Source organism: Herpailurus yagouaroundi, unplaced genomic scaffold, assembly GCF_014898765.1.
Source record: "Herpailurus yagouaroundi ecotype Mexico unplaced genomic scaffold, PumYag 194, whole genome shotgun sequence".
Lineage (NCBI taxonomy): Eukaryota > Metazoa > Chordata > Mammalia > Carnivora > Felidae > Herpailurus > Herpailurus yagouaroundi.
Window position 1 is genome coordinate 3262825 of NW_024412425.1, and position 11938 is coordinate 3274762.

The window sequence follows — 11938 nt, forward strand, 5'->3', positions numbered from 1 at the left end:
AAATGTAGTCTTCGGTAGGGAGGGCCCGCCCCCGCCCCAACTTGTTGCTCGGAGTGCGCAAGCGCGAATGCCTGCGGGAGAGAGCTAGATCGCCGGGCGGCATTTAGGGTTTGACGGTGGGCTACTAGGGGAGGGGCTTCAAGGCTGCCCAGGAATGGACGAAGCGAGTTCTGCGAGCCCGTTTTGTGTTTGTAGCTGAGGAAGCCCTAGTATGGCTTAGAATGCACTTGGCACCAACAAGCACATAATGTATGTACTAGGGGCGCAGCAGATGCTTAGTATATATGCTCAAATATATATGCATCAAGTACTCAATAAAAATATACCAGAACTAAAACAGAACCAGGATATAACAGAACCGGGAGCAGGACGACACGGAATGGTCCCCCGTGCTAGCTCGCTCTCCCGCCTTCCATTCCTTCCTCCTCTCGGTTTTTCGCCTTCTTGCAGTTGTGACGATGTTGTTCTATAAATTGTTAGGTTAAGATGGTTGATAAAATTGTTCCCCACCTTATTGGCCTTTCCTTTTTCTCCAGCTTCAGTTGCCAGCCATCAGTTGCCTTCCCGAAGCAGACAATCCTTCTTTGGTGAGGTCAGTAGTAGTCTAATGCTGTGTCAGAATGTGTAAATCATTCACCTCACTTCATTTCATTACTAGGCATTTTATCAAATCAGATCATAAGAAGATGGGTGAGTACAGTACAATAAGATAGTTTAAGAGAAAATGACACATTCACGTAACTTTTATTACACCATATTGTTATAATTGTTCTATTTCATTATTGTTGTTAATCTCTTGCTGTGCCTAAATTATAAATTAAGCTTTATTATAGGTATGTATGTATAGAAAAAAAGCAGTCTATATGGGGCTTACTATCCACCCTTTTGGTCATCACCTGAGGGTCTTGAAATGTGTCCTCTGAGGATAAGGGTGGGGGGACTATAAGGTGTGTCTATTACTGTTTTCCCTTTAGTTCTATCAAGTTTTGCTTCAAGTATTTTTGAGCTATGTATATGTGTGTGTGTGTATATATATATATATATATATACATATATACATATATATGTATATATAATACATATATATACATATACATATATATACATATACATATATACATATATATGTATAGTCTTCCTGATGAAGAAGATTGAAAAGTGAACATTAGGAAAAGTATCTTCAGAAGTGTTTCTCAGGTGACTAATAATTGAATTTGTTATGTCCTGGGTTTGGTTCAGGAAATAAATAGAATAAGCCCACCAGGATTTATCCATCATTGTAGCATCCTCCCATTTCAAATGTTTTGATACAGTAGTTCTCTCAAGAATATAAGACTTGGGGGGCCTGGGTGGCTCAGTTGGTTAAGTGTCCAACTTCAGCTCAGGTCATGATCTCATGGTCCGTGGGCTCAAGCTCCTCATTGGGCTTTGTGCTGATAGCTCAGAGCCTGGAGCCTGCTTCTGATTCTGTGTCTCCCTCTCTTCTCTGTCTCTCCCGCTCGTGCTCTATCTCTGTCTCTCTCAAAAATAAATAAATGTTAAAAAAAAAAAGAATATAAGACTTTACAAATTATTTGACAATGTCAAGGCTAATCTTATTAAGTCCCACTTTGCAAATAGGAAAATATATGTGAAGTAGAAGATACATGAAAATACAAATTCTATTTCTCCCTTTAGTTCATTCAGTTTTTATCATGTATTTTTAAGCCTGTTAAATAGTGTATACACATTTATGATTGTGTGTGTTCCCAATGAATTGACCCTTCTATTATGAAATATTTCTCTGTGTCTCTTGTCTTTAAAAAAAATTTTTTTTAACGTTTATTCCTTTTTGAGAGACAGAGACATAGCATGAGCGGCGGGAGGATCAGACAGAGGGAGACACAGAATCTGAAGCAGGCTCCAGGCCCTGAGCTGTCAGCACAGAGCCCGGCACAGGTCTTAACCCAGAAACTGTGAGATCATGACCTGAGCCTCAGTCAGACATTGTACTGACTGAGCCACCCAGGTGTCTCTGTGTATCTCTTGTCTTAACGTCTATTTTGACTAGTGTCAGTACAGTCACTATAGTTTTCTTATGCTTACTGTTTGGCTAATATATCTTTTTCCATTTTTTTTCTTGAACCTACCTGTGATTTTATATTTAATATACATTTCTGATAGATATCATGTAATTTGGGTTTTACATTTGTTATCCAGTATGACAGTCTCTTGGATTTTCATTGAAATACTTAGTCCATTTATATTTATGTTATTATTAACTTGGTTGGATTTATGTTTACTATTTGGTTGATACCTATTTACCACATTTTTTATTAACTACTTTCCTGTCTTTTTTGGAGAAATGATCATTTTTTCTGATAGATTTGAATTCTTCTGTTGGCACTCAGCTATACCTTTATGCATCTTGTTAGAGGTTGCTCAAGGGATTAAAATATGCATTCTTGTTTAAACATAGTTTACCTAGAATTAATATTGTACCACTCCATGTAAAATACGAGAACCTTGTAAACAATATCATTTCATTTATACTTCTTATTCTTTGTCCTACTGTTGGCATACATATTTCAGCTACATACATTCCATTATTTTGGTTTAAACAGTTATATATTTTAATAACTTATAAAGAAGGAAGTATATGTTATATTTATCCACATATTGACTATATCTGATGTTCTTCCTTCCTGTTGAGACTGTATTTTCATCTGAAGTCAGTTCTCTTTAACCTGAAGAGTTTCCTTTACCAGAACTGCAGTTCTGCTAGTTAAAATCTAAATATTCATTTATCTGAAAATGTCTTTATTTCATCTTCATTATAAAAGCATATTTTCTCTGGAAATAGAATTCTGAGTTGACCTATTTTTCTTTAGTTTTTCCAGATGTTATTCTATTGTCTTTTGGCTACCATTGTTTCGTCTTTTTTTTACATTATCAGAATTTTATTTTATTTTTTAATTTCAGGCATAGAGTGTAATGATTCATGACTTACATATAACACCCAGTGTACATCCCAACAAGTGTCCTCCTTAATGTTCCTCACCTCTTTAGCCTTTACCCAACCCAACATCCTGTCAGCAACCCTGTTTGTTCTCTGTATTTAAGAGTATCTTATGGTTTGTCTCCCCCTGTTTTTATATTATTTTTGTTTCCTTTCCCTTATCTTCATTTGTTTTGTCTTAAATTCCACATATGAGTGAAATCATATGGTATTTGTCTTTCTCTGACTGACTTATTTTGCTCAACATAATACACTCTAGTTCCAGCCACATTGTTGCAAATGGCAAGATTTCATTCTTTTTGATAGCAGAGTGATATTCCATTACACATACACACACACACACGCACGCACACATGCACACACACCACATCTTCTTTATCCATTCATCAGTCAATGGATATTTGGGCTCTTTCCATACTTTGGCTATTGTCAATAGTGCTTCTATAAACATTGGGGTGCCATGTGCCCCTTCAAATCAGCATTTGTGTATCCTTTGGATAAATACCTAAAATACTTAGTAGTGCAATTGCTGGGTCATAGGGTAGTTCTATTTTTAATTTTTTGAGGAACCTGCATACTTTTTTCCAAAGTGGATGCACCAGTTTGCATTCCTACCAGCAATGCAAAAGGATTCCTTTTTTCTCCACATCCTTGCCAACATCTGTTGTTGCCTGAGTTGTTAATGTTAGCCATTCTGACAAGTGTGCAGTGGTATCTCATTGTGGTTTTCATTAGTATTTCTCTGATGATGAGTGATGCTGAGCATTTTTTCTTGTGTCTGTTAGCCATCTGGATGTCTTCTTTGGAAAAGTGTCTATTCATGTCTTTTGCCCATTTCTTCACTGGATTATTTGTTTTTTGGGTGTTGAGTTTGATACGTTCTTTATAGATTTTGGATACTAACCCTGTATCTGATATGTCCTTTGCAAATATCTTCTCCCATTCTGTTGTTTGCCTTTTAGTTTTGCTGATTGTTTCCTTCACTGTGCAGATTTTTATTTTGATGAAGTCTCAGTAGTTCATTTTTGCTTCTGTTTCCCTTGCCTCTGGAGACATGTCAAGTAAGAAGTTGCTGCAGCCAAGATCAAGGAGGTTGTTGCCTATTTTCTCCTCTAGGATTTAAAAAAATTTTTTTAAATGTTTATTTAATTTTGAGAGAGAGAGAGAGACAAAGCGCAAGCAGGGGAGGGGCAGAGAGAGAGGGAGACACAAAATCCAAAGCAGTCTCCAGGCTCTGAGCTGTCAGCTACAACCCACGAAATATGAGATCATGACCTGAGGCAAAGTCAGATACTTAACTGACTGAGCCACGCACGTGCCCCTCTCCTCTAGGATTTTAATGGCTTCCCATCGTATGTTTAGGTCTTTTATCCATTTTGAGTTTATTTTTGCATATGGTGTAAGAAAGTGGCCCAGGTTCATTCTTCTGCATCTCACTGTCCAGTTTTCCAAACACCATTTGTGAAAGAGACTATCTTTTTCCATTGGGTATTCTTTCCTGCTTTGTCAAAGATTAGTTGACCATACATTTCTGAGTCCATTTCTGGGTTCTCTATTTTGTTTCATTGATCTATATGTCTGTTCTTGTGCCAGTACCACAATGTCTTGATGATTACAGCTTTGTAATACAGCTTGAAGTCCAGAATTGTGATGCCTCCAGCTTTGGTTTTCTTTTTCAGGATTGCTTTGGCTACTCATGGTCTTTTGTGGTTCCATACATATTTTAGGATTGTTTCTTCTAGCTCAGTGAAGAATGCTGGTGTTATTTTGATAGGGATTGCTGGCTACTATTGTTTCTAATTAAGTCAGCATTATTCATGTTTTTGGTCCCCAATATTTTATGTATTATTTTTCTCTGTCTGATTATAAGATTTTCTATTTATTGAATTTTGGTGGTTTGGTCATAATTTTGTTCTACCACACTCTGTCAGTACTCTCATTCTAGAACTCTAGTTATGAGTATTGTTCCATAGGTACCTCTGTATTTTTTCAATGTTTTTACTTTTTTGTATTTCAGATTGGATTATTATTGACCTATCATGGTGATCACTGACTGTTTCTTCTGATGCCTCCCATCTGTTCTTATGCTTATTCAGTGAAATTTTCATTTCAGTTTTTTTCAGTTATAAAACTTGCATTTTCAGTTCTATTTTATACATACTGATTTTCTGCTGAGGTTCCAGTTGTTGACTCAAAATGAACAAATCTTTTAGAATCTCTAAGAGAGTTTTTTAACATTTATTTATTTTTGAGAGACAGAGACAGGGGAGGGGCAGGGAAAGAAGGAGATACAGAATCCAAGGCAGGCTCCAGGCTCTGAGCAAGCTATCAGCATGGAGCCCAACATGGGGCTTGAACCCATAAACATGAGATCATGACCTGAGTCACAGTTGGATACTGAACAGACTGAGCCACCCAGGAACACCTGTGGAGAGATGTTTTTAAGATGCTGTAAACATCTGTTTTTCATCAGACTTTCACCTGCTACTTTTAGCATCCATTGATGATTCTTACCAGATCAATTATTATTGTGATGGTTGATTATTGGTGATAATCTAATTCCGCCATTCCTTCCACATTAGTAATTTGGTGTTCTATAAAGCATGTTTCATGGGTTCCTATTTTAGCCACTGGGTTATTAAATGGTTTTACTTAATCTGTTACTATTATGACATATTGTTATACTCAGATTATCCCATATTTGGCCAGTGGGAACTCCTTCAGACTGCCACTGTGATCTTTTGACATTGCAATCACTTTTCGAGCACTTCCCTACTTTCTGCCTCCACACAATGTTCCAAAACCATCTTGTGTTTTCTCTGCTCAGTGCTTGTATATGCTATTTCTCCAAGTTCCTTGGATCTGGGTGCTGGATATTCTCACTGGTACTGGGATGTCGTTTCTTTTTTGTCCTCTCTGCTAGAAAACACACACACACACACACACACACACACACACACACACACACACACCTCTATATGTATTTCTATCACACACACACCTCTATATGTATTTCTATATTTATCTATTTAAAAATATCATGGGGGCAACCTGGCTGGCTCAGTTGGTAGAGCATCTGACTCTACATTGATCTTGGGGTGGTAAGTTGGAGTCCCATCTTGGGTGTAGGGATTACTTAAAAAATGCACAAAAATATGACTTTATAGTGATACCTCCAATTTCAACCCAACACCACAGGGTTCATCTAGCCTCCTTCTCTCCATATTGCAATTACCTTCTCCAGCAGTGATAAGCTTTTCTCCCGTTATATTAGCTTAATCCCATAATATATTTACTTTTTTGCTTGATTCTAAAATATATGAAGTAGTAGTTTCACAATTGGTAATCTATATCATTGTGCAAATCAATCCTACTAGCTAGTTATTTGTTTATGGTTGTTTTTTGTTTTGTTTTGTTTCTGTTTTGGGCTGAGTGAATAGGGTCAAGTTGTCGTTCAAAAATTGCTTGGGTTAGGAGCACCTGACTGGCTCATTTGGTAGAGCGTGTGGCTCTTGATCTTCGGGTCATTAGTTCAAGCCCCATGTTGGGGCTTACTTTAAAAAAAAAAGAGCTTACTTTTTAAAAAAGCTACTTTGGGCACCTGGGTGGCTCTGTTGAGTGTCAGACTTTGGCTCACGTCATGATCTCAATTCATGAGTTTGAGCCCTGCATGAGGCTCACCGCTGTCAGGGCAAAGCCCGCTTTGGATCCTCTGTCCTCCCCCCTTTTCTATTCCTCCCCCCGCTCATGTTCTCTCTCTCAAAAATAAACATTAAAAAATAAAGCTTTAAAGAAAGTTTCTTGGGTTAGCTTTTTCCCCTGTAGTGTGGGGAAATATTTGTTTCTGCTTATATTCCAATGTAGGGTCTTTCTTCTCTTTATGTAAACATATATAACATTAACATGGTTCCCAAAGTGAAAAATATACAGAAAGGTATACTTAGAGAAGTGTTACTTCCTCATACCTTCATGTATTAAAATTTCCTATATTTTTGGGTCCCTTATAGACTTTCTGTTCTATTCCACTGGTCTGTTCCTGCATGAGTACCACATCATTTTGATTATTTAGGGACTTTTTAGTACTTTTAAATATCTGGTAGGACTAGGACACCTTGGTAGCTTTTCTTTCTCAGTCTTAACCTGGCTATTCTTGCATAAAATCTGTACTGCTACCACTAGGGATACTGTATATACGTCAGATGAAATGACCAACTGAATTGTCTCCCTCTAGTAATTCTCCTTCCCAATATCTTTTCTCTTCATGGCCCTTATCAGAATCTGAAGTTTTCTTAGTTAGGTACTTACTGGTTGTCTGCTTCCCAGATTTTCCTGAAGATTGGGGATCTTGTCTTCAGTATCCACTAGCATATTGTCAAAGGCTTGAGCACTCCATGGCATTATGCACAAGCACTTTGTACATATTTTTTCCATTTAGCTATTCTGGAGGGTGTATATTTATCACATTGTGGTTTTAGTTTTTCCACTTTCTTAATAATGAACTTGAGCAACTTTTGATATCTTTATTGGCCATTTGGATACACACTTTTTTTGAAGTGCTTATGTGAGTTTTTTTTCCCATTTACTATTTTATTTTCTGTCGTTTATTGATCTATAGGGATTCTTTATATATTGTGGATGAGTCAAATATATTATATATATATTTATTTAATATTTTGTTAACATTTTGTCTATATATGATTAAATATTTTACATTTATTACATAAATGTATATATTCATATTAACATATATTAACATATACTATATTGTATATTATATATATATAGAATATATTCTCTGTGACTTTTTTCACTTTCTTAATTGTGTTTTTTGATGAAATAGATTCTTAAATTTAATACAGTAAAATTTATCATTTTTCCCCATATGGTTAATGCTTTTTGTATTCTGTTTAAGAACTCTTTGCTATCTCAGCATTATCAACAATAGCCAAATTATGGAGAGAGCCTAAATGCCCATTGACTGATGAATGGATGAGGAAGATGTGGTATTTATTTTATTTTTTTTTTAATTTTTTTTTTCAACGTTTATTTATTTTTGGGACAGAGAGAGACAGAGCATGAACGGGGGAGGGGCAGAGAGAGAGGGAGACAGAATCGGAAACAGGCTCCAGGCTCTGAGCCATCAGCCCAGAGCCCAACGCGGGGCTCAAACTCACGGACCGCGAGATCGTGACCTGGCTGAAGTCGGACGCTTAACCGACTGCGCCACCCAGGCGCCCCAAGAAGATGTGGTATTTATATGCGATGGAATATTACTCAGTCATCAACAAGAATGAAATCTTGCCATTGCAACAATGTGGATGGAGCTAGAGTATATTATGCCAAGAGAAATAAGTCAGTCAGAAAAAGACAAATACCATATGATTTCATTCATATGTGGAATTTAAGAAACCAAACAGATGAACGTATGGAAAGGGGAAAAGAAGAAAAAAGAGAAATATAGGGGAACAAACCACAGGAGACTCTTAATGACAGAGAACAAACTGAGGGTTTGATGGAGGAAGGTGGGTAGGGGATGGGCTAGATGGGTGATGGGTAATAAGGAGGACACTAGTTGTGATGAGCCCTGGTGAACTGAGTAATTCACCAATTACTCAGTTCTACTCAATTCTACTCCTGAAGCCAGTATTGCACTGTATGTTAACTGACTAGAATTTAAATTAAAAAAAAAAAAAAAGAAAGAAATCTTTGCTACCTCAAGCCCAGAAAGATATTTTATATTTCTTTTGCTTTACCTTTTACAATTAGGTCACTAATGTACCTGGAATTTATGTTTGTAGTGTGATGTAAGGGCCAAGATTCATTTTTTTTATGAATATAGCTATGCAGTTGACCCAGTGCTACTTATTGAAAAGACCACTATGTCCCAACCATAATGCAGAGGAACCTTTGTCATAAATCAGATGACCACATATATGTAGGTGTATTTCAAGGCCATTTATTTTGTTCCATTGGTCTGTTTGTTCATTCTTGTGCCAAAACCATACTGCCTTAATGACCAAAGTACTACTTTCACATTAACAAATTCAAGGACAAAAATATTATATCAATGTGTCAAAATAGCATCTGATAATATTCAGCAGGCATTTCTAAACTTTTTAAAAATGTTTTTTTATTTATTTTGAGAAACAGCGAGTAGGGGAGGGGGAGAGAGAGAGGAGAGAATTCCAAGCAGCGCAGAGCTCTTTGTGGGGCTTGAACTCACGAACCGTGAGATCATGACTTGAGCCGAAATCAAGAACGAGACGCTCAACCTGCTGAGCCACTCAGGTGTTCCATGTTCTCCACTTATTTAAAAAAAAAAAATTTTTTTAATCTTTATTTTTTGAGAGAGAGAGAGAGAGAAAGCATGAGTGGAGGAGGGGCAGAGAGAGAGGGAGACATAGAATCCAAGGCAGGCTGCAGGATCTGAGCCGTCAGCACAGAGCCCAATGCGGGGCTCGAACCCACGAACTGTGAGATCATGACCTGAGCCAAAGTTGGACGCTCAACTGACTGAGCCACCAAGGCACCCCTCTCAGCAGGCATTTCTAATAAAGAAGTTAATAAGGAACTGAAGGAAACAATTGAGCCACAACAACGTCTGTTTACCTCCAAACTAAAACAAACATTATACTAAGAGATTTCCATTAAATAGGTGAAAACAACTATATCCCTATCACCACTAATCCTAAGTCCTATTTTGGAGATCTTTCTATTAGATTAATAAAATAATCGCTATAAATATTCAGAAAAAATCCAAAATTATATCTATTTGCAGTTGACATAACTGATAGCCTAGAAAACCAAGGGTCTTGTAAAAAATTAAGATTATTGGGTAATAATGAAAGCTATGATTGCATCCACATTTAAATTTTTTAAATTTTAATATGATAGTATCACCATAAATACACATACAGCCACAATCTGGGGAGGCTAAGTTTCGTTATTTATAATACTAGGTAAAGGATTATTATCTAGAATATTATTTTTAAGAATCCCACAATTCTTTTATATTTTTTTAACAAAGGAACATGGCATGAATTGGTAAGTTATAATGTTTAACAATAAACAGATGTGAAAAGATGCTCAACTCACTATAAAGCACATACCAGAAGTAGGATTACAAGGAAATAATACTTTATTGGGTGAAGGGGTTGTAAATTGGCAAGACAATGATGTTCTCACTTCTTTTTTTTAGAAAGAGAGAGAGAGAGAGCATGCGTGAACAGGGGAGAGGGGCAGAGGGAGAGAATCTTAAGCAGATGGAGCCTGACATGGGGCTCAATCCCACAACCTTGGAATCATAACCTGAGCCGAAATCGAGTCAGATGCTCAACCCACTGAGCCACTCAGGTGTCCCATGTTCTCCACTTCTTTAAAACAATGTTTTTTAATGTTTTTGAGAGAGAGAGAGAGAGCATGAGTAGGGGAGGGGCAGAGAGACAGGGAGACACAGAATCTGAAGCAGGCTCCAGGCTCTGAGCTGTCAGCACAGAGCCCGACATGGGGCTGGAACTCATGCACCGCAAGATCATGACCTGAGCTGAAGTCAGACACTCAACCAACTGAGCCACCCAGGTGCCCCTTCCCATGTTCTCCACTTCTATGGCACTATCTAGTGAAGTTGAAAATGAATATAACCTTTGAGCAGTCCCACTTTTTGATAAATACCTCAGAGAAATTCTTGTTTATGGTTAACAAGAAACACACAGGTAAGTCAGTAGGATTTTTCAGCAAGAAATTATAGTCTATACATATATTTATAGAAAGAATAGGGGGAAGGATTTTCTATTCTATTGAAAAGTATCATTTCAAATTAAAAAAAAAAGAGCGAGCAGCTGACTGGATAACATAATTTGAATTGCTTTCCTTGCCAAACAGATAACTGTACACCTGTCATAATGCTGACATTTCCATCCTTGAGCCACTCCTTCTGGTTATAGCAGCATCTGCCAAAGTGGAATTACATCCGCAGTAGGTATTCGGAATGGGAGTTCTGTATAGTAAAGTCTGAGATACACTGGTCAGATAAAATGAAACTTTTTTGGATAGTCTTTTGTTAGGCACTTAATGTGAATTTTTTTTCCCCCTCAAGAAATATAGTATACAGAGTTCCCAGCCTTGTTTGGCTATACAGTAATTTTCCCATTATCACTAAAGTACTAGTGTTTCGTGGAACATACTTTCAGAAATTTTGAGTTAAGTACAGTCTCCAGAAGACCTCTGTTAGCATGAAAACGATACCAGGCAGGAGAAACATACTGACCCATTAGCAAAAACTAATTTTGTTATAGCACTTAAAATACTTTTTGTGTTAAAATATTGTGTGTATTGTTTGAAATCATGAGTGGGTCTATTCTAGGTGAGTGATTATCCAATGATATCTGCCCAATCTGAACAAAATGGACCGGGAAGTACAAGTCTTAATGTATAACTATAGTGACATTACAGAGGTTTGGTAGAAAATAAAGTGTAATAATATTCATTTTTGTTTTGTGGAAGGTAATACTTTTTGTGTTGAACCCTCATTTTTCATATCTGTTGTTCATTCCTTTTTTAAAGCTGATGAAGCTAAGATGAATTAGAATATGAGAAACAACCTAAAAGACATTGAGGTAAATAATGCCATTTTTTCCAACATTGTTACATTGCTCAAGTTAGAAACCTAAAATCTGGATACTTAATTAAATCACAACAGGTCAGGTCCCTGGATATTCCTGGTAAATTGTTTTATGTTTTATAATTTTTTTAATTAAAAAAAAGTTTATTTTTTTATTTTTGAGAGAGAGAGAGAGACAGAGTGCGAGCAGGGGAGGGGAAGAGAGAGAGGGAAACAGAGAATCTGAAGCAGGCTCCAGGCTCTGAGCTGTCAGCAAATCCAACGCGGGGCTTGAACTCACAAACTGTGAGATCATGACCTGAGCTGAAGTCGGATGCCTA

At 37.0% G+C, this 11938-nt stretch overlaps 1 long non-coding RNA gene across 2 annotated transcripts; it reads left to right on the top strand.

Moving 5' to 3' along the window:
* The first annotated feature begins 10 nt into the window (after window positions 1-10).
* Window positions 11-11483, top strand: LOC121011396 (uncharacterized). Of its 2 annotated transcripts, none has more exons than XR_005781600.1 (3): window positions 11-249; window positions 537-592; window positions 10880-11483. It is a non-coding gene; the product is annotated as an uncharacterized LOC121011396 (long non-coding RNA). The 2 variants fall into 2 exon arrangements; XR_005781601.1 differs by lacking the exon at window positions 10880-11483 and adding an exon at window positions 7911-7948.
* The last annotated feature ends 455 nt before the right edge of the window (window positions 11484-11938 follow it).